Below are 19,737 nucleotides of genomic sequence, written 5' to 3'. Positions count from 1 at the left end.
AGACATGTGAGTTAAGAATTAACATAGACTAAGTGACCCGAGCTGCAGCCAAGGTCTGAGTAGTCAACAAACCCGAAAACGCAACACGAGGTTGAAGATAAAGGAACCTTCTTCTATCCATGCTATGGATTAGAGGTCGACCGATTAATCGGAATGGTCGCTATATTTTTTACACCTTTATTTAACTAGGCAAGTCAGTTAAGAACACATTCTTATTTTCAATGACGGCCTAGGAATGGTGGGTTAACTGCCTTGTTCAGAGGCAGAACGACAGATTTTTACCTTGTCAGCTCAGGGATTCAATCTTGCAACCTTACGGTTAACTAGTCCAACGCTCTAACCACCTGCCTCACGAGGAGACCGCCTGTTACGCGAATGCAGTAAGAAGCCAAGGTAAGTTGCTAGCTAGCATTAAACTTATCTTATAAAAAACAATCAATCATAATCACTAGTTATAACTACATATGGTTAATGATATTACTAGTTTATCTAGCGTGTCCTGCGTTGCATATAATCGATGCAGTGCGCATTCGCGAAAAAGGACTGTCGTTGCTCCAACGTGTACCTAACCATAAACATCAATGCCTTTCTTAAAATCAATACACAGAAGTATATATTTTTAAACCTGCATATTTAGCTGAAAGAAATCCAGGTTAGCAGGCAATATTAACCAGGTGAAATTGTGTCACTTTTCTTGCGTTCATTGCACGCAGAGTCAGAGTATATGCAACAGTTTGGGCAGCCTGCCTCATTGCGAACTAATTTGCCAGAATTTTACGTAATTATGACATAACATTGAAGGTTGTGCAATGTAACAGGAATATTTAGACTTATGGATGCCACCCGTTAGATAAAATACGGAACGGTTCCGTATTTCACTGAAAGAATAAACGTTTTGTTTTCGAGATGATAGTTTCCGGATTCAACCATATTAATGACCTAAGGCTCATATTTCTGTGTGTTATTATGTTATAATTAAGTCTATGATTTGATAGAGCAGTCTGACTGGGCGATGGTAGGCACCAGCAGGCTCGTAAGCATTCATTCAAACAGCACCTTCGTGCGTTTTGCCAGCACCTCGTCGCTGTGCTTCAAGCATTGCGCTGTTTATGACTTCAAGCCTATCAACTCCCGAGATTAGGCTGGTGTAACCGATGTGAAATGGCTAGCTAGTTAGCGGGGTGCGCGCTAATAGCGTTTCAAACGTCACTCGCTCTGAGACTTGGAGTAGTTGTTCCCCTTGCTCTGCATGGGTAACGCTGCTTCGAGGGTGGCTGTTGTCGATGTGTTCCTGGTTCGAGCCAAGGTAGCGACAAGGAGAGGGATGGAAGCTATACTATTACACTGGCAATACTAAAGTGCCCATAAGAACATCCATTAGTCAAAGGTATATGAAATACAAATCGTATAGAGAGAAATAGTCCTATAATAACTACAACCTAAAACTTCTTACCTGGGAATATTGAAGACTCATGTTAAAAGGAACCACCAGCTTTCATATGTTCTCATGTTCTGAGCAAGGAACTTAAACGTTAGCTTTCTTACATGGCACATATTGCACTTATACTTTCTTCTCCAAAAGTTTGTTTTTGCATTATTTAAACCAAATTTAACAGGTTTCATTATTTATTTGAGGCTAAATTGATTTTATTGATGTATTATATTAAGTTAAAATAAGTGTTCATTCAGTATTGTTGTAATTGTCATTATTACAAATAAATAAAAAACGGCAGATTAATCGGTATCGGCTTTTTTTGGTCCTCCAATAATCGGTATCGGCGTTGAAAATCATAATCGGTCGACCTCTACAAAGGACCTCCAGCCTACTTCACACAACTGTGGCAAGCTTTGGAGTCAACATGGGCCAGCATCCCTGTGGAACACTTGACACCTTGTAGTCCATGCCCCGACGAATTGAGGCTGATCTAAGGGCAAAAGGGGGTGCAACGCAATATTAGTAAGGTGTTCCTAATGTTTTGTACACTCAGTGTATACGTTTAGTCGAGAGGATAGGTGAATTAATTATTCAATATATCAAACTTGGTAGACTAAGACTAGATACCTTGAAGAACATTGTTAAGATTGGGGGCATTCTGGGAAGCATGTCAGTCAACCAGGATTCCCTGTTAGAAAATAGGGTAAAATCATTCCAAACAATATAAAAATTACATCTACCCACTAAATAAGGGCATGTCTAAATACATATTTTTGGGTATAGTGCCATCGCAGATTTGGTCCATTACCCCCCCTGGCAGTAATTTCCAATATTCCCGCTGAAAAATAGGCTAAGAAACCCAAGATAGGTAAATGGTTGGATAGATTTCACCAGGGGTACTCTGGCAGATGACAAAGTTCATATATTTATTCAGGACTTGTGGTTGGACATGGTAAAGTAGAATGTGTGTGGTTCTGCAACAAAGGAGGGACATAAGCAGGTGATAAGTATGAATCTATTCAACCAATATATTTCAAATAAGGAAATTAGAAGACATCTTAATGTCATGACTTGACTAAAATATAAATGGAAAATAGTAAACAAACTTACTCTTAACACAACTGGAAAGAAACGGAGGAATGGCTTGACAGAATTTAAATACAAACTAAAAGGTGTGAATAAGCCAGGGCAGTCCTGATAATTAGTGGCAAGAGTGTGGCATTGAGAGGAGACTCAACAGGTGAAATCAACTTGGTTAATCAAGTTCATCTCAGTAGTATGGATGCTCCACTCTGAGGTCTTTTGTACAGCCACCAACCAGCCGCATGGGGCCGTACAGAGTACCACAGTGGAGGTGAATATACTTTTATCAATATATTCACCTCCATTGTGGGTCTCTATTACAGTGGTTACCAAACTGTGGGAGGTCCCCGCCAAAAATAAAAATAACTGTTTTTAAGGAACTAAGTCAGACATTAAACTTACTCTTGAAAGGTCTAATAGTAGTATGCACAAGGTGCAATTTCGAGAATTGTGTAGTGCATCATCAGTTCCTCTTGTCATGTTAGACATTGTATACCTTAGAGAGCTATTTATAACTTGTCAGAAATGTCCAGATCAATTAGCCCATGTCAGCTAATCTTTTGTCATTTTGTTTTTTTAGCCCAGAGATATTGTTGTAATTTTTTTGTTACTCAAATATCACATGAATACATATTAGACGTGGCAAAATGTATAGAATTGCAAGAAAATTATATTTAAAACTGCAAAACTATGTTTGCACCCCTTGACAAAATGTGTAAAATTGCAGGAAATAAGCTTTAATTAACCCTGAAAAATTATCTCCACCAACAAAAGGGGAGTGAACAGCTGGTGTCATGAACAGTGCTTGTGCCCATAGAAATAGGTGGGGTGCGGGATGTTCCCCAATGCTGGAAGGGGGGGCCCTGAGTAAAAGAGCCCGGGTGGACAGCTTAAAATGCTTGAGGGGTTATGGAAAACACAATAAAATGGCCCAAAGATGCCATATACAGTGCTGTCGGAAAGTATTCAGACCCCTTCCCTTTTCCCACATTGTTAGGTTACAACCTTATTCTGAAATGGATTAAATAAAACATTTCCTCAATCTAGACAATATCCCACAATGACAAAGCGAAAAATAGTTTATTTTTTATTTGCAAATGTATAAAAAATAATAATAATTAAACCTGATTTACATAAGTATTCAGACCCTTTGCTATGAGAATCAAAATTGAGCTGCGATGCATCCTGTTTCCATTTATCATCCTTGAGATGTTTCTACGACTTGATTGGAGTCCACCTGTGGTAGATTCAATTGATTGGACATGAAAAGCACACCTGTCTATATAAGGTCCCACAGTAGACAGTGCATGTCAGAACAAAAACCAAGCCATGAAGTTGAAGGAATTCAAATCAAATAACATTTTATTCGTCACACGCGCCGAATACTGTGAAATACTTACTTACAAGTCCTTAAACCAACAATGCAGTTCAAGAACTAGAGTTAATAAAATATTTACTTAATATACTAAAAGTAAAAAAATAAATAAAAAAGCAACAAGAAATGTACATAACAATAACTAGGCTAAATACAGGGGGTACCAGTACAGAGTCAATGTGCGGGGGTACAGGTTAATCGAGGTAATTTGTAAAGTGACTATGCATAGATAATAAACAGCAAGTAGCAGCACTGTAAAAACAAAGGGGGGGAGGGGGGTTCAATGTAAATAGTCCGGGAGACCATTTGATTAGTTTAGTTAAGCAGTCTTATGGCTTGGGGGTAAGGAGCCTTCTGGTCCTAGACTTGGCGCTCCGGTACCGCTTGCCGTGCGGTAGCAGAGAAAACAGTCTATGACTTAGGTGATTGGAGTCTGACACTTGACGCCGCTTAGTACATAGGTCCTGGATGTCAGGAAGCTCGGCCCCAGTGATGTACTGGACCGTACGCAATACCCTCTGTACAGCCTTCAGATCAGATGCCGAGCAGTTACCATACCAGGTGGTAAAGCAACCGGTCAGGATGCTCTCGATGGTGCAACTTTTTGAGGATCTGTGGACCGATGCCAAATCTGTCGGCCCGTCAGGAAGTTCAGGATCCAGTTGTAGAGGGAGGTGTTTAGTCCCAGGGTCCTTAGCTTAGTGATGAGCTGTGTGTGCACTACGGTGTTGAACGCTGAGCCGTAGTCAATGAACAGCATTCTCACATAGGTGATCCTTTTGTCCAGGTGGGAAAGGGTGGAGTGCGATTGAGATCTTTGGATCAGTTGGGGCGGTATGTGAATTGGAGTGGGTCTAGGGTTTCTGGCATGATGGTGTTGATGTGAGCCATGATCAGCCTTTCAAAGCACTTCATGGCTACCGACGTGAGTGCTACGGGGCAGTAATCATTTAGGCAGGTTACCTTCGCTATCTTGCGCACAGGGACTATGGTGGTCTATTTGAAACATGTAAGTATTACAGACTCGGTCAGGGAGAGGTTGAAAATGTCTGTGAAGACACTTGCCAATTGGTCCGCGCATGCTTTGAGTACACGTCCTGGTAATCCGTCTGGCCCCGCGGCTTTGTGAATGTTAACCTGTTTAAAGGTCTTGCTCACATCAGCTACGAAGAGCATGATCACACAATTGTCCACAGATCTGGGGAAGGGTACCAAAACATTTCTGCAGTATTGAAGGTCCCCAAGAACACAGTGGCCTCCATCATTCTAAAATGGAAGAAGTTTGGAACCAACAAGACTCTTTCTAGAGCTGGCCGCCTGGCCAAACTGAGTAAATCGGGGGAGAAGCCCCCTTGGAGTTTGCCAAAAAGCACCAAAGGACTCTGACCATGAGAAACAAGATTCTCTGGTCTGATGAAACCACAAATGAACCTGAATGCCAAGCGTCACGTCTGGAGGAAACCTGGCACCATCTCTACGATGAAGCATGGTGGTGGCAGCGTCATGCTGTGGGGATATTTTTCAGCGGCAGGGACTGGGAGACTAGTCAGGATCGAGACAAAGATGAGCGGAGTGAAGTACAGAGACATCCTTGATGAAAACCCGCTCCAGAGCGCTCAGGATCTCCATCTGTGGTCAAAGGTTCACTTTCCAACAGGACAACAACCCTAAACACACAGCCAAGACTACGCAGGAGTGGCTTCGGAACAAGTCTCTGAATGTCCTTGAGTGGCACAGCCAGAACCCGGACTTGAACCTGAGAACATCTCTGGAGAGACCTGAAAAAAGCTGTGTAGTGACGCTCCCCATCCAACCTGACAGAGCTCGAGAAGATTTGCAGAGAAGAATGGGACATTAGAGCGGTGAAAATCTGTCCTTTGGTCTGATGAGTCCAAATTCGAGATTTTTGGTTCCAACAGTCGTGTCTTTGTGAGATGCAGAGTAGGTGAACTGATGATCTCCACATGTGTGGTTCCCACCGTGAAGCATGGATGAGGAGGTGTGATGATGCTTTGCTGGTGACACTGTCAGTGATTTATTTTGATTTCAAGGCACACTTAACCAGCATGGCTACCACAGCATTCAAGCGATACGCCATTCCATCTGGTTAACGCTTAGTGGGACTATAATTTGTTTTTCAACAGGACAATGACCCAACACATCTCCAGGCTGTATAAAGGCTATTTAACCAAGAAGGAGAGTGATGGAGTGCTGCATCAGATGACCTGGCCTCCACAATCACCCGACCTCAAACCAACTGAGATGGTTTGGGATGAGTTGGACCGCAGAGTGAAGGAAAAGCAGCCAACAAGTGCTCAGCATGTGTGGGAACTCCTTAAAGAATGTTGGAAAAGCATTCCTCATGCTGTTGGTTGAGAGAATGCCAAGAGTGTGCAAAGCTGTCATCAAGGCAAAGAGTGGCTACTATGAGGAATCTAAAATATATTATGATTTGTTTACCACTTTTTTGGTTACTACATGATTCCATGGATTTTTTCATAGTTTTGATGTCTTCACAATTATTCTACAATGTAGAAAATAGTAAAAAATAAAGAAAAACCCTTGAATGAGTAGATGTCCAAACATTTGACTGGTACACTCAGCGGACAGTTTATTAGGTTCACAAAAATGGTTTGTTCCTACAGACAGTGAGTCATGTGGCCGTAGCTTGCTATATAAAGCAGGAAGACCGGCATCGAGGCAGTCAGTTACTGTTCGATTGAACATTAAAATGGACAAAACGAGTGACCTAAGCGACTTTGAGCGTGGTATGATCGTCGGTGCCAGGCAAGCCAGTTCCAGTATCTCAGAAATGGCTTCCTGGGCTTTTAATGCACGACAGTGTCTAGGGTTTACAGAGAATTGTCCGACAAACAAAAACATCCAGTCAGCGGCAATACTGTGGGCGAAAACAGCTTGTTAATGAGAGAGGTCGAAGGAGAATGGCAAAAATCGTACAAGCTAACAGGCGGGCCACAAACAGGTAAATAACGGCGCAGTACAACAGTGGTGTGCAGAATGGCATCTCGAAACGCACAACTCGTCGGTCCTTGTCACGGATGGGCTATTGCAGCAGACGACCAAACCTGGTTCCACTCCTATCAGCTAAAAACAAGAAGCAGCAGCTCCAGTGGGCACGCAATCACCAACACTGGACAATTGAGGAGTGGTTCCTGTTGCATCATGCTGATGGCTGACTCAGGATTTGGCATAAGCAGCATGAATCCATGGCCCCATCCTGCCTGGGGTCAACTGTACAGGCTGCACTGTGTGTGTAGCCTGACACAAAAGGATTTTAAAATCTTACCCAAATCCCAATTCAAGCAAACGTAATTTTCCCCATGCAGGCCAAACGTAAGTATCAAAGAAGTATGGTCTAAAGGCCTCGGCATGGTTCCCAACTGAAACAGTTTGTACATATATTATGACTACATTTCGTGACAGTTTTGTCTTTGGCAGGAGTTTTTTCGGCTGTTCGTGTGCACTTTTGGTAGGAAAACCTAAGTTCGGGAGCCAAAGTCTACGCCCCTTCATCGGTGACTGGTCAACTGTAGGGGTGACGCAAGTTTATTCTTCTTCTCGATTCAGCCCCGTAACTCGAACATGGCAAATTACAACTTCGAGCATTGCTTGGCCGGAGGTACAGAAGTAAGACGGAAAGCAACATGCCATCTTCAACAGAGGATGAGCTATGTTTTTGTATTTTCTATTGTAGTCAAGGAAAAGAGTAGCCATGTTTGCTAACAACACCCTAGCGCTAGCTGACATAAAATCAAAGGAGGAGGCAGCAAAGTATGAGAGAGTTAAGGACACTTTCAAGGATAATAAGGAAAATTGCAGGGAGAGTGGGCTGGCAAAAGTAGAGATGTATGGAAGGAGAGAGCAATAACTGGAGAGCGGGAGAGGGAGAGAGAGTTGGAGCATTAATTAGATATAAAAATCGGCCAGTCGAGGGTCTCCTGCTGCAGTTTTACCCAAAAGAAGTCTTGAAACCCTCCACCGTCGCTCTCTAGGCCGTATGCCCCTACATCCGTCTCTCTCATATTATATGTCTTGCAAATCTAGTAGATTCCAGGCAATTCCCGGGTCTCTTTGTATGCAATTTTATCAGTCCCGCACATCTCTTCCTTGTTTGGCCGTAGATGGCTTATTACCAGTTTATCGCCCTCTACTGTCATGGGGTAATATTGCCACTTTCCCCCTTTTTTAAGCAAACGTCTTTTATTTGTTTTTTATTTTATTTAACTAGGCAAGTCAGTTAAGTGAATATGCGAGCACACTCGTTCGCTTTGCCCAGCCGAGTTCAAACCAAAGCATGCTGACGCCATAATCCTGCTTCAGAGCGCAGTGAAGTGGTATGCTCAGGCATCAGACATCAGTACTAATTGTTAGGCTAAGGCAACACACGAGGAGGTTGTGCACCTGTGTCCTGTGCAGCAGCATGATGCCATGCAGTGCTTGTGTTGTTGCTTTTGGACAATATCACAGCCTCTGTGGCTACTGCTGCACGCCACAGATTCCTCACAGCTGAGAAGAGTTTAGGACTAAAAATAGCAGCAGGATTTCAAAAAGGTGGAAAATGTGATATGGAGAGTGGAAACAGTGGGAATGTCTCTCGCTCTCCGTGGCCAAATGGCACACATGCAGCAGAGTAGAAGAGCCGAGCAGTAGCACGGGTGAAGATGTTTCAGAATGAGGAGTTTAATTTCCCTTGAGGGGCCTTTGTACAAAGGGTTGTCATCCCCCCCTCCAACCCCTCACTATCCCCCATCCCCTCACTCTGGGCCATACCACATAGCCAGGATGAGCACCATTAACTGGCATGCTAATTTGTTGGAATCATTGCCTTTTGTCCCTCCCTCCCCCCTGCACCACCCTTAATTCCTGTCACTGCCTGCTTGCTAGATTTAGGTCAGACAGCCTCCAGCTTGAAAAATACATTTGGAAAGAAGAGGGGGGTGAGGGGAGGGGGGGCAGCGGAGTATGAGAGAGAGAAGGATGCCTACCAGGATAATAAGGGAAAATTGCAGGGAGAGTGGGCCGGCAAAGGTAGAGAGGGAGGGGAGGAGAGAGCAATAACTGGAGAGCGGAAGAGGGAAAGTGATTGTTAGAGCATTCATTTGATATATCGCCCAGTCAGATATTTCGCTTTAAAATGTTTACCAAACAAAAACCATTGATTTCTAAGTTTAATAAACCATATAACTCTATGCACAAGGACTACTTTTAACAATTTCCACAGAAAACTTTACAAAAACATATTTACAGGAAGAACTGTGCAGATACAAAGTTAGGTAACAGAATAAAACGTTAGGACATTTGACTGAAATTCTGTTACCAAATTTTTAATCTGCAGTTTTGTTCCAGTAAATGTTTTACATTTTATTTACTGTGTACATTTTTCTAGTAGTCATTGTGCATAGAGTTGTATGGTTTGTTAAACTTTGAAATCAACGTTTTTTGTTTTGCATACATTCTAAAGTGAAAAATTGGAGTCTCAGTGTAATTCCGTTTCCGTGGAATTGCCCTTAACAAATGTACTGTGCCGAAGTTTACGCATACCTTTTCAGAGGCAAGACAAAGCGGAGGTTAGATCTAATGAGAAGGACTGTATGGGAGCATTGCTGCTGAGATGAGAACTGTTATTTTGTAGCGAGGCAGACAGAGTGCGGTGGGTCGCTGCTCACACAGCATTAACACATGGTCCTTTAATCTTCTCAGAGTTTGGCTGAGGACCGACGGCAAGTTAATGTAGACGCCAATCAAAACAAATTACATCCTCCTCAACTGATCGCCATGGCGTCTGGTCTGATGGAGCGACGGTACTGGTTATATGACTAGGATCTGGCTGCATTACACACACATACACACGTAGCTGAGTGAACGATGGAGGATTCCACGTGGGAAAATGTGTCAGATACACTAACCGTGTGATCTGTCTCAGATCAATATTCCTGACACACGCACTGTGAATGACCGACTACCCCACACACACTCTCCACTTAGCTGCCCTGAAACACACTCAGACGCTCTACCCCACACAGATCCAGGTCACGCACAGCCCTGCTCCAACCCCCCCAGTGTTAGGGACCGGCACGGAACTGTAAACACACACACACATAAACTTTTGGGCCCACTTCTTATTCCAACACCCTGGTATTCACAGGTTTATCAGCAAAGCATTCCCTAGATCAGCACTCGTACTTAGATGCTTTATGACTATGGGCCCTGCCACTGAAGACCTATTGGTTCCCAAATAAACATTCTTGGGGTGGGGGGGATGAGGACAAGACAGGTAAGCTTTATTCTGGTGATTGCACCTCCAAAACAAACTCAATCACTTCCTCCTGCATTCATTCCATTGTAAAGGTGCCCTCCCTGCGGTGTCATCCTCTCTACAGCACCACTTCAATGGCCAGTTCACCTGAACCTCCAGCTCCAGCCAAAGGCACAACTGTTGAAAAGCTTTCTGAATAGCTTTGAGCACGTATGTACCAAGCGTCTCATAGTAGGAATGCTGATCTAGGATCAGGTCCCTCTATCCATTCATTATAATCAAAAAAAAAAAGCACTGACCCTAAATCAGCACTTCATGAATACAGGCCTGGTGTCCGATGTCTTCTGGTTAGCTAGATGACATCTGTCAATTCAACCCACAATCTCAAGTCAAGGCAACATATTCAACAGCCTTATTATTCCAGCCAACCTCGGACAGTTCAACCTGTGTGGCTGTCTCCTGAAACACAAAGACATAGATGGAACAGCCAGCAGCAGCCCCATTAATTTAGCCTAGCGCCGACGTGATGTGCTCTACAGTGAAAGGAAACAGAGGACCCATTCCAGTATGAGTAGCTAGAAGGACAACAGCACAGAGAGCAAGGCTTACCTCTGCACACAAGCTTGAGAGACGGTTGCTACCTTTCCGAAAGCACCTAGTTGCAACACTTGCCCATCAATGGGTGCCTATCAAGCGGTGTCCACTGTCCAGCACAAGAGCTCCAGAAAACAGGACATTAGTGCTTATCCCCACCACTGGTCAAGCCATTCACCAACACCAAACGGACAGAGGCTGAAGTCAAATAACTGGTCGGTGTGGGGCCCCTCCCCCAACACGGGCCCTTTGAGGAATGGTTTGCGAAGAGAAGAGTGCTGGGAAGGAGGGAGCTGAGTGAACAGAGGGGGGCCGGCCCAAGATTACACATTCCTGAACATCACTACAGTGTTAGACAACACACTTTTACACTCCCCAAAATCCAATGCAGATGTGCTCACTCATTTGTGGAGACCCGGTTGCGCACACAGACATACTTGCTTGGCATCCCTGATGACATAGGCCTTACACATAGAATTGTAATGAATCATCATAGTGATGGCATCTGATAAAGTTTCATTGAGCATTCCCCAGTCTCAACCACTCATTTGGGAAACTCAAGAGTGCAGCTAGAGAAAGAAATCCCAGAAATATCAGACACTGTGATGACAGTTAGGAGGCAACACAGAATGCAGTCTCAGAACCACCTGGGTTTCCAAAATGCACCACCTCTAGCTGCCTCTACTGGAACAAGCTAGAGAAGGGACTAAAACCAAAAACTGTTTCAGCCTCTTTGAATAGCAGATGTGAAAGGTCCCCAGAGGGACAATAGCAATGGATCCCTCACAGAAACAGGATTTTGAGCTCCCCTCCCCCGAAGCCCTCACTGCAGACAGTATTCCATCTCCTGAAGAACAGGTAAGGTCAAGTCAATTATTTGGAACCACAGACAGAAGCAAATGGGACGAAACCCGAACTTGTCCAATAAGGAAGGCTCATTTCAGTTGCAAAACGGTTACCGTTGCAAAATCTTGTCTTGATGTTCTCTGAAGGGTTGCCAACTGTCTCAGACATTGAAAACGCATAGCCTACATAAAGGTGACCTTTTTCAGGACGGTAATTAATTCACTTGAGGTGAACTTAGCAGCAGCATTAAAATAACCCTGAAATAATCTCTTGATGTGATAAGCCTAACCGCCCTTTTCCCTATACAATTACTCAAACCGTTTGTCACTGAACCAAATCAAGGCAACAAGACGCAACAGTCAGAATAACTGCATTCGAGTTCACCTCAATGCCACCCTTATTTGTTTAGAGACATAGGTGACACGGATACTGCTTAGAACCCTATTCCCACTACAAGAGATGAAGGGGAGTCTGAGGAGCGGAGTGGCGAAAGAGATTTCAATTCACATTACATCCTTACCTTTCATTGTGACTGGCATCGTGACATTCTTGGTCCAAACCTCAAATTGACCATAAATGTCACAGTAGCCAATAAGAACAAACTATTTAACAATCCGAGAAACTTTTAATCTAAAAAATATTACGGTCTAGATTAACTTCTTATGGCTGGGGGCAGTATAGAGTAGCTTGGATGAATAAAAGTGCCCAGAGTAAACTGCCTGCTACTCAGGCCCAGAAGCTAAGATATGCATATTATTAGTAGATTTGGATAGAACACACTCTGAAGTTTCTAAAACTGTTTGAATGATGTCTGTGAGTATAACATGACTCATATGGCAGGCAAAAGCCAGAGGGAAAAAATCCAACCAGGAAGTGGGAAATCTGAGGTTTGTAGGTTTTCAAGTCTTTGCCTATCCAATATACAGTGTCTATGGGGTCATATTGCACTTCCTAAGGCTTCCACTAGATGTCAACAGTGTTTAGAACCTTGTTTCAGGCTTATACTGTGAAGAGGGAGAGAATGAGAGCAGTTTCAACCAGGTGTCTGGCAGAGTGCCATGAGCTAAATCATGCGCGCGCCCGTGAGAGTTAGCTGCATTCCTTTTCCTTTCTAAAGACAAAGGAATTCTTCGGTTGAAACATTATTGAAGATTTATGTTAAAAACATCCTAAAGATTGATTCTATACATCGTTTGACATGTTTCTACGAACTGTAATGGAATTTGACTTTTCGTCTGGCCTGCGCGTCGTGAATTTGGATTTTTGAACTAAACGCGCAAACAAAAAGGAGGTATTTGGACATAAATGATGGACTTAATCGAACAAAACAAACATTTATTGTGGAACTGGGATTCCTGGGAGTGCATTCTGATGAAGATCATCAAAGGTAAGTGAATATTTATAATGCTATTTCTGACTTCTGTTGACTCCACAACATGGCGGGTATATTTATGGCTTGTTTTGGTCTCTGAGCGCTGTACTCAGATTATTGCATGGTGTGCTTTTTCCGCAAAGTTGTTTTGAAATCTGACACAGCGGTTGCATTAAGGAGAAATGTATCTAAAGTTCCATGTATAACACTTGTATCTTTTATCAATGTTTATTATGAGTATTTCTGTAAATTGATGTGGCTCTCTGCCAAATCACCAGATGTTTTGGAGGCAAAACATTACTGAACATAACGCGCCAATGTAAACTAAGATTTTTGGATATAAATATGAACTTTATCGAACAAAACATACATGTATTGTGTAACATGAAGTCCTATGAGTGTCATCTGATGAAGATCATCAAAGGTTAGTGATTAATTTTATCTCTATTTCTGCTTTTTGTGACTCCTCTCTTTGGCTGTAAAAATGGCTGTGTTTTTCTGTGACTAGGTACTGACCTAACATAATCAGATGGTGTGCTTTCGTCGTAAAGCCTTTTTGAAATCGGACATGGTGGTGGGATTAACAACAAGTTTATCTTTAAAATGGTATAAAATACTTGTATGTTTGAGGAATTTTAATGATGCGATTTCTGTTGTTTGAAATTGGCGCCCTGCACTTTCACTGGCTGTTGTCAAGTCGATCCCGTTAACGGGATCTCAGCCATAAGAAGTTTTAATGCAACCAAACCATATTACACTACTGAGTAATGCAACAATTCACAAGTACGCAAATACGATTAAATGGTTTCATTTTCTTGTACGTACACATTAAATTAGCTGACAATACACCGCTAACTCCTGCTATCAGTGATTCCCAAACTTTTTATAGTCCCGTACCCCTTCAAACATTAAACCTCCAGCTGCATACCCCCTCTAGCACCAGCGTCAGCACAATCTCAAATATAGTTTTTTGCCATCATTGTAAACCTGCCACACACACACAAACTATACAATACATTTATTAAGCATATGAATGAGTGTGAGTTGTCACAACCCGGCTCATGGGAAGTGACAAAGAGCTCTTATAAGACCAGGGCGCAAATAATAATAATCAATAATTTTGCTCTTTATTTAACAATCTTACATATAAAACATTTGCTCATCGAAAATTGTGAACTCACCACAAGTTAATGAGAAGGGTGTGCTTGAAAGGATGCACATAACTCTGAAATGTTGGGTTGTATTGGAGAGACTCAGTCTGAAATCATTTTCCATACACAGTCTGTGCCTGTATTTAGTTTATGCTAGTGAGGGCCGAGAATCCACTCTCACATAGGTACGTGGTTGCAAAGGGCATCAGTGTCTTAATAGCGCGATTTGCCAAGGCAGGATACTCTGAGCGCAGCCCAATCAAGAAATCTGGCAGTGGCTTCTGATTAAATTCAATTTTCACAGAACCGCTTGTTGCAATTTCAATGAGGCTCTCCTGTTCAGATATCGGTAAGTGGACTGGAGGCAGGGCATGAAAGGGATAACGAATCCAGTTGTTTGCACACCCAACTCACTCAGGTGCTTCGCTATATCACATTTGACATTGTCCGTAAACTTGAGTTCATTTGCAGACAAAAAAAACAACATACAATGACGGAAAGACCTGTGTGTTGTCCTTGTTCATACAGACAGAAAATAACTCCAACTTCTTAATCATAACCTCAATATTGGCTCGCACACTGAATAGAAACTCAGCAAAAAAGAAACGTCCCTTTTTCAGGACCCTGTCTTTAAAAGATCATTCGTAAAAATCTAAATAACTTCACATATCTTCACTGTAAAGGGTTTAAACACTGTTTCCCATGCGTGATCAATGAACCATAAACAATTAATGAACATGCACCTGCGTAGGAGTTTCTGAATGTACTTGAGTGGCCCAGCCAGAGCCTGGACTTGAACCCGATCTAAAATCTCTGGAGACCTGAAAATAGCTGTGCACTGACACTTCTTATTCAACCTGACAGAGCTTGAGAGGATCTGCAGAGAATGGGAGAAACTCCCCAATACAGGTGTGCCAAGCATGTAGTGTCATACCCAAGAAGACTCAATGCTGTAGTCGCTGCAAAAATGTCTTAAAACCTGTTTTTGCTTCGTCATTATGTGGTATTGTGTGTAGATTGATGAGGATTTTTTTTATTTAATCAATTTTAGAATAAGTCTGTAAGGTAACAAAATGTGGAAAAATTCAAGGGTTCTGAATACACTGTATATTCTTTACGAATCAATGGATACATATCATTAATTTTTAAGTCCAAAAATGGATGTAGCAACTGCTGATTGCCCCTTGAAGATTTGAATGTCTATTTCAGACTCGGGCTCCCGAGTGGCGCAGCAGTCTAAGGCACTGCATCTCAGCGCAAGAGAAGTCATTACAGTCACTGTTTACTTTATTTCTTAACTGACTTGCCTATTTTTTTTATATTTTTTTAATTAACATCCATAACTGTAGTTTTTTTCCTCTCTAAAGTAATAATTCAAAATTATTGTTTTTCTATTCAGCAAAGACTTTCCTTTGAAATGGCAAACAATGTTTTGACCTAAGACTTACAAACTGAGACTTTTAATATGTTCAGTCTCTCAAAAATCAAATTTCATGTAGCATCCATAATGCGTCTTATATGCTTTATTTCTCCAACATGCCAATATTTAAAAGTCTTCTTTTTGGGGTAAACACTACTATAGACCCACGCATCAAAAGTTGTATTTATATTTTGTTTGTCCATTCTGTGAGACATGAAAGTTGTGATTTTGTGTGCAAATGTAATGTCCATAACACTGGAATCGCCCATAATCAACAGGGGCAATTGGTTTTCGCCGCCGGCCGTGCCCTCTCTCTCTCCAAATGAGTGTGAGTGAATGTGAAACTGTTGGCTCTGGCTCTGACTGTGGGTCAATCCCAAATGGCACTCTAGTGGGCTCTGGTCAAAAGTAGTGTATTATATAGGGTATAGGGTGCCATTTGGGGAGCATCCACTATGCTGAGCACATCTGCACATCACTCTACCCAGCTAAGGGACCAGGGGAGTGCAGATGCTTTTACACAAACTACAGAATCAACAAAATTACTGGTGCAGCATACTCAAAAAGACCCCCCCCCCCCCTCCTCTCGTTCTCACTCACTAGTACTGTATCTGGCTGGCTGCCTGGCAGTGAGCTCTTGAAGACACAGTCATTACAGGCCACCTTCACAGGTAAAGAAGAGGTAGAGAGGCTGGCATCTAGCAAGCAATCAGCGCACTACTTTGACAACAAAACAAAATGTACATACCGATAAACCAAACTCACATGCATAAAGCTTAGGCTAAAACATTATTTTTAAACAAATGAAATGTTTAAGGTAAAAATATAGGTGTATGGCATAATGTCACAATGATAAGCATGCAATTGTCTCTACATCACATGAGATGTTTAACAAGGAAATGAGTTAGCTGGAGAGACAAAATGTCCCCCAGCCCCCCCCCCAAATACCAGGTCAAAGGTTGAGTGATGTCAGCAGAACATGCAGTACTTATGGGAATTTATTTAGAGAAGAGCAAGTTAACAACAACCACCTTCACCCCAGAAAATGCTTTAGTTACAACCCATTACTCGAGGAAGTCATCAGCATCATAAAGCCATATGGGAATGCCAACAACACGTAATTGGGTGACAAGGCAGCAAGACTTTGCCATTACCCCCCCCCCCCAAAAAATATAGACCTTCATATAAATGAAGAAAAACTGTGGTCATTAGTTTACAGTTGGGTGTATTTGAACTGGTATGCCCAGTCATCACAGGTGTGTTCACTTTTAATCCATTCCAAAGTGCACATATTCCTCTCTGTATAAACTTGGGCAGAGAGCGGTTGTGCTGTGCCGGCCCTGCTCTCTTTCTCTTCCCTGCTGCACCGTGACTCACCCTGCACAGTCACTGGCCCCTTCCTGCTTCGAAGTGAAAAAACAGCTTGACTGCTGACTGATCGGCACCGACAGGAGCAACTCATTGGGAGTTGGCTGCACACACAGACACTGGCTGCCTGGGACCATGTCAAAGTGTGTGTGGTGTGGGGGGGGGGGGCGGCAACAGAGCGAGCGGTCCCTCATTCAGAACACATACAAAGACACTTCTCTAGTGAGACATGGGAACATGTATCACTTCAGAGTTAATACTGTTAACAGCCTTGTGTGTTATGACTTGGGAGGTACGGACCCATCAATAGAGCGTGGCTCTCTTCAGTGTCTGTTAAATCAGTCCTGATGGACCATCCACTCCATTGCAGGCCAACTGGAATTTATGTCATCCAACCTGTAGCTGCACACATGCTCTGAGGGAGGGAGGTATTTGCAGACGCCGTAAGTGCAAATGTTTCACACTCACAGGAAGGTCTTGGACTGGGACTTGATACAATGTTCAAATAACAACATTGGTGTATCAGACACTTACGTGAGCGAGTGTGTTCATAGTAATAGTATAAAATGTAGCTACTCCTTGGCTTGGTCATGATTCTTGGTCAACAAGGCATCAGCTTGAAAACACTTGTAGTTCCAAGGGGAAACCTCAAACCCCCTACCCATTTTAATACACACACAGCAGAGAACCCTCCCAATTCCCAACCCGCAGATCAGTCATATCAACTGCTGTTTACAAGCTTTATTTTTAGTTAAGCCCTCAGTCACTCACCACCGCCAATGTTTCTGAACATAGAGAGGATGTACAGTCATGGCCAAAAGTTTTGAGAATGACACAAATATTAATTTTCACAAAGTCTGCTGCCTCACTTTGTATGATGGCAATTTGCATATACTCCAGAATGTTATGAAGAGTGATCAGGTGAATTGCAATTAATTGCAAAGTCCCTCTTTGCCATGCAAATGAACTGAACCCCCCAAAAACATTTCCACTGCATTTCAGCCCTGCCACAAAAGGACCAGCTGACATCATGTCAGTGATTCTCTCTCACAGGTGTGAGTGTTGACGAGGACAAGGCTGGAGATCACTCGGTCATGCTGATTGAGTTCGAATAACAGACTGGAAGCTTCAAAAGGAGGGTGGTGCTTGGAATCATTGTTCTTCCTCTGTCAACCATGGTTACCTGCAAGGAAACACGTGCCGTCATCATTGCTTTGCACAAAAAGGGCTTCACAGGCAAGGATATTGCTGCCAGTAAGATTGCACCTATATCAACCATTTATCGGATCACCAAGAACTTCAAGGAGAGAGGTTCAATTGTTGTGAAGAAGGCTTCAGGGCGCCCAAGAAAGTCCAGCAAACGTCAGGATCGTCTCCTAAAGTTGATTCAGCTGCGGGATCGGGGCACCACCAGTACAGAGCTTGCTCAGGAATGGCAGCAGGCAGGTGTGAGTGCATCTGCACGCACAGTGAGGCGAAGACTTTGAGAATGGCCTGGTGTCAAGAAGGGCAGCAAAGAAGACACTTCTCTCCAGGAAAAACATCAGGGACAGACTGATATTCTGCAAAAGGTACAGGGATTGGACTGCTGAGGACTGGGGTAAAGTCATTTTCTCTGATGAATCCCCTTTCCGATTGTTTGGGGCATCCGGAAAAGAGCTTGTCCGGAGAAGACAAGGTGAGCGCTACCATCAGTCCTGTGTCATGCCAACAGTAAAGCATCCTGAGACCATTCATGTGTGGGGTTGCTTCTCAGCCAAGGGAGTGAGTTCACTCACAATTTTGCCTAAGAACACAGCCATGAATAAAGAATGGTACCAACACATCCTCTGAGAGCAACTTCTCCCAACCATCCAGGAACAGTTTGGTGACGAACAATGCCTTTTCCAGCATGATGGAGCACCTTGCCATAAGGCAAAAGTGATAAGTGGCTCGGGGACATTGATATTTTTGATATTTTGGGTTCATGGCCAGGAAACTCCCCAGACCTTAATCCCATTGAGAACTTGTGGTCAATCCTCAAGAGGCGTGTGGACAAACAAAAACCCACAAATTCTGACAAACTCCAAGCATTGATTATGCAAGAATGGGCTGCCATCAGTCAGGATGTGGCCCAGAATTTAATTGACAGCATGCCAGGGCGGATTGCAGAGGTCTTGAAAAAGAAGGGCCAACACTGCAAATATTGACTCTTTGCATCAACTTCATGTAATTGTCAATAAAAGCCTTTGACACTTATGAAATGCTTGTAATTTTACTTTAGTATTCCATAGTAACATCTGACAAAAATATCTAGACACTGAAGCAGCAAACTTTGTGGAAATTAATATTTGTGTCATTCTCAAAACTTTTGGCCACGACAGTACACAAACAAAAGTGATTCAAAAGACCTTGCAAAGCTGATTAATCTTATTGAATTATATGATAGAGATGAAGGGGGACGTCGACAGAGAGTGAAGAACAAAGGACAAAAAGTGTCTCTATCTGGAGGGCTGCTTTCCCGCAGGTCCCGGCAAGGGCAGCTGTGGCTGAACTAGCCGAATCCGTTAATTTGAAGGGGTGTCCACATACTCTTGGTCATGTAGTGTATACTAGGCGCACTTGATCTCACATGCCCAACTAGAAGAGGACAGGTAGGCTACTGAAGTTGACGCAGCATATTTTGAGTGTGTGTGAATAATGCAATAAAGACCAAATCACATTTAATTATAAAGTCCTTCTTACATCAGCTGATCTCAAAGTGCTGTACAGAAACCCAGCCTAAAACCCCAAACAACAAGCAATGCAGGTGTAGAAGCACGGTGGCTAGGAAAAAC

The 19,737-nt window shown here is 42.9% G+C and overlaps 1 protein-coding gene across 4 annotated transcripts in view; it reads right to left on the bottom strand.

The window, feature by feature from the left end:
* The window catches only part of LOC120045004 (zinc finger MIZ domain-containing protein 2-like), a 67,223-nt gene that overhangs the window by 37,781 nt on the left and 9,705 nt on the right, over positions 1–19,737 (bottom strand). The window contains exon 1 of one of the 4 annotated variants that reach the window (XM_038989818.1): positions 2,063–2,108. The exons of the other annotated variants lie outside the window; for them this stretch is intronic. The gene's annotated coding sequence lies outside the window, so the exon portion shown is untranslated. Of the gene's footprint in view, positions 1–2,062; positions 2,109–19,737 lie in introns of those variants that run through there. 4 annotated transcript variants of the gene reach the window in all.

The sequence above is a fragment of the Salvelinus namaycush genome, chromosome 1, assembly GCF_016432855.1.
Source record: "Salvelinus namaycush isolate Seneca chromosome 1, SaNama_1.0, whole genome shotgun sequence".
NCBI classification, from domain to species: Eukaryota; Metazoa; Chordata; class Actinopteri; order Salmoniformes; family Salmonidae; genus Salvelinus; species Salvelinus namaycush.
This window is presented reverse-complemented; position numbering and strand designations above follow the sequence as displayed.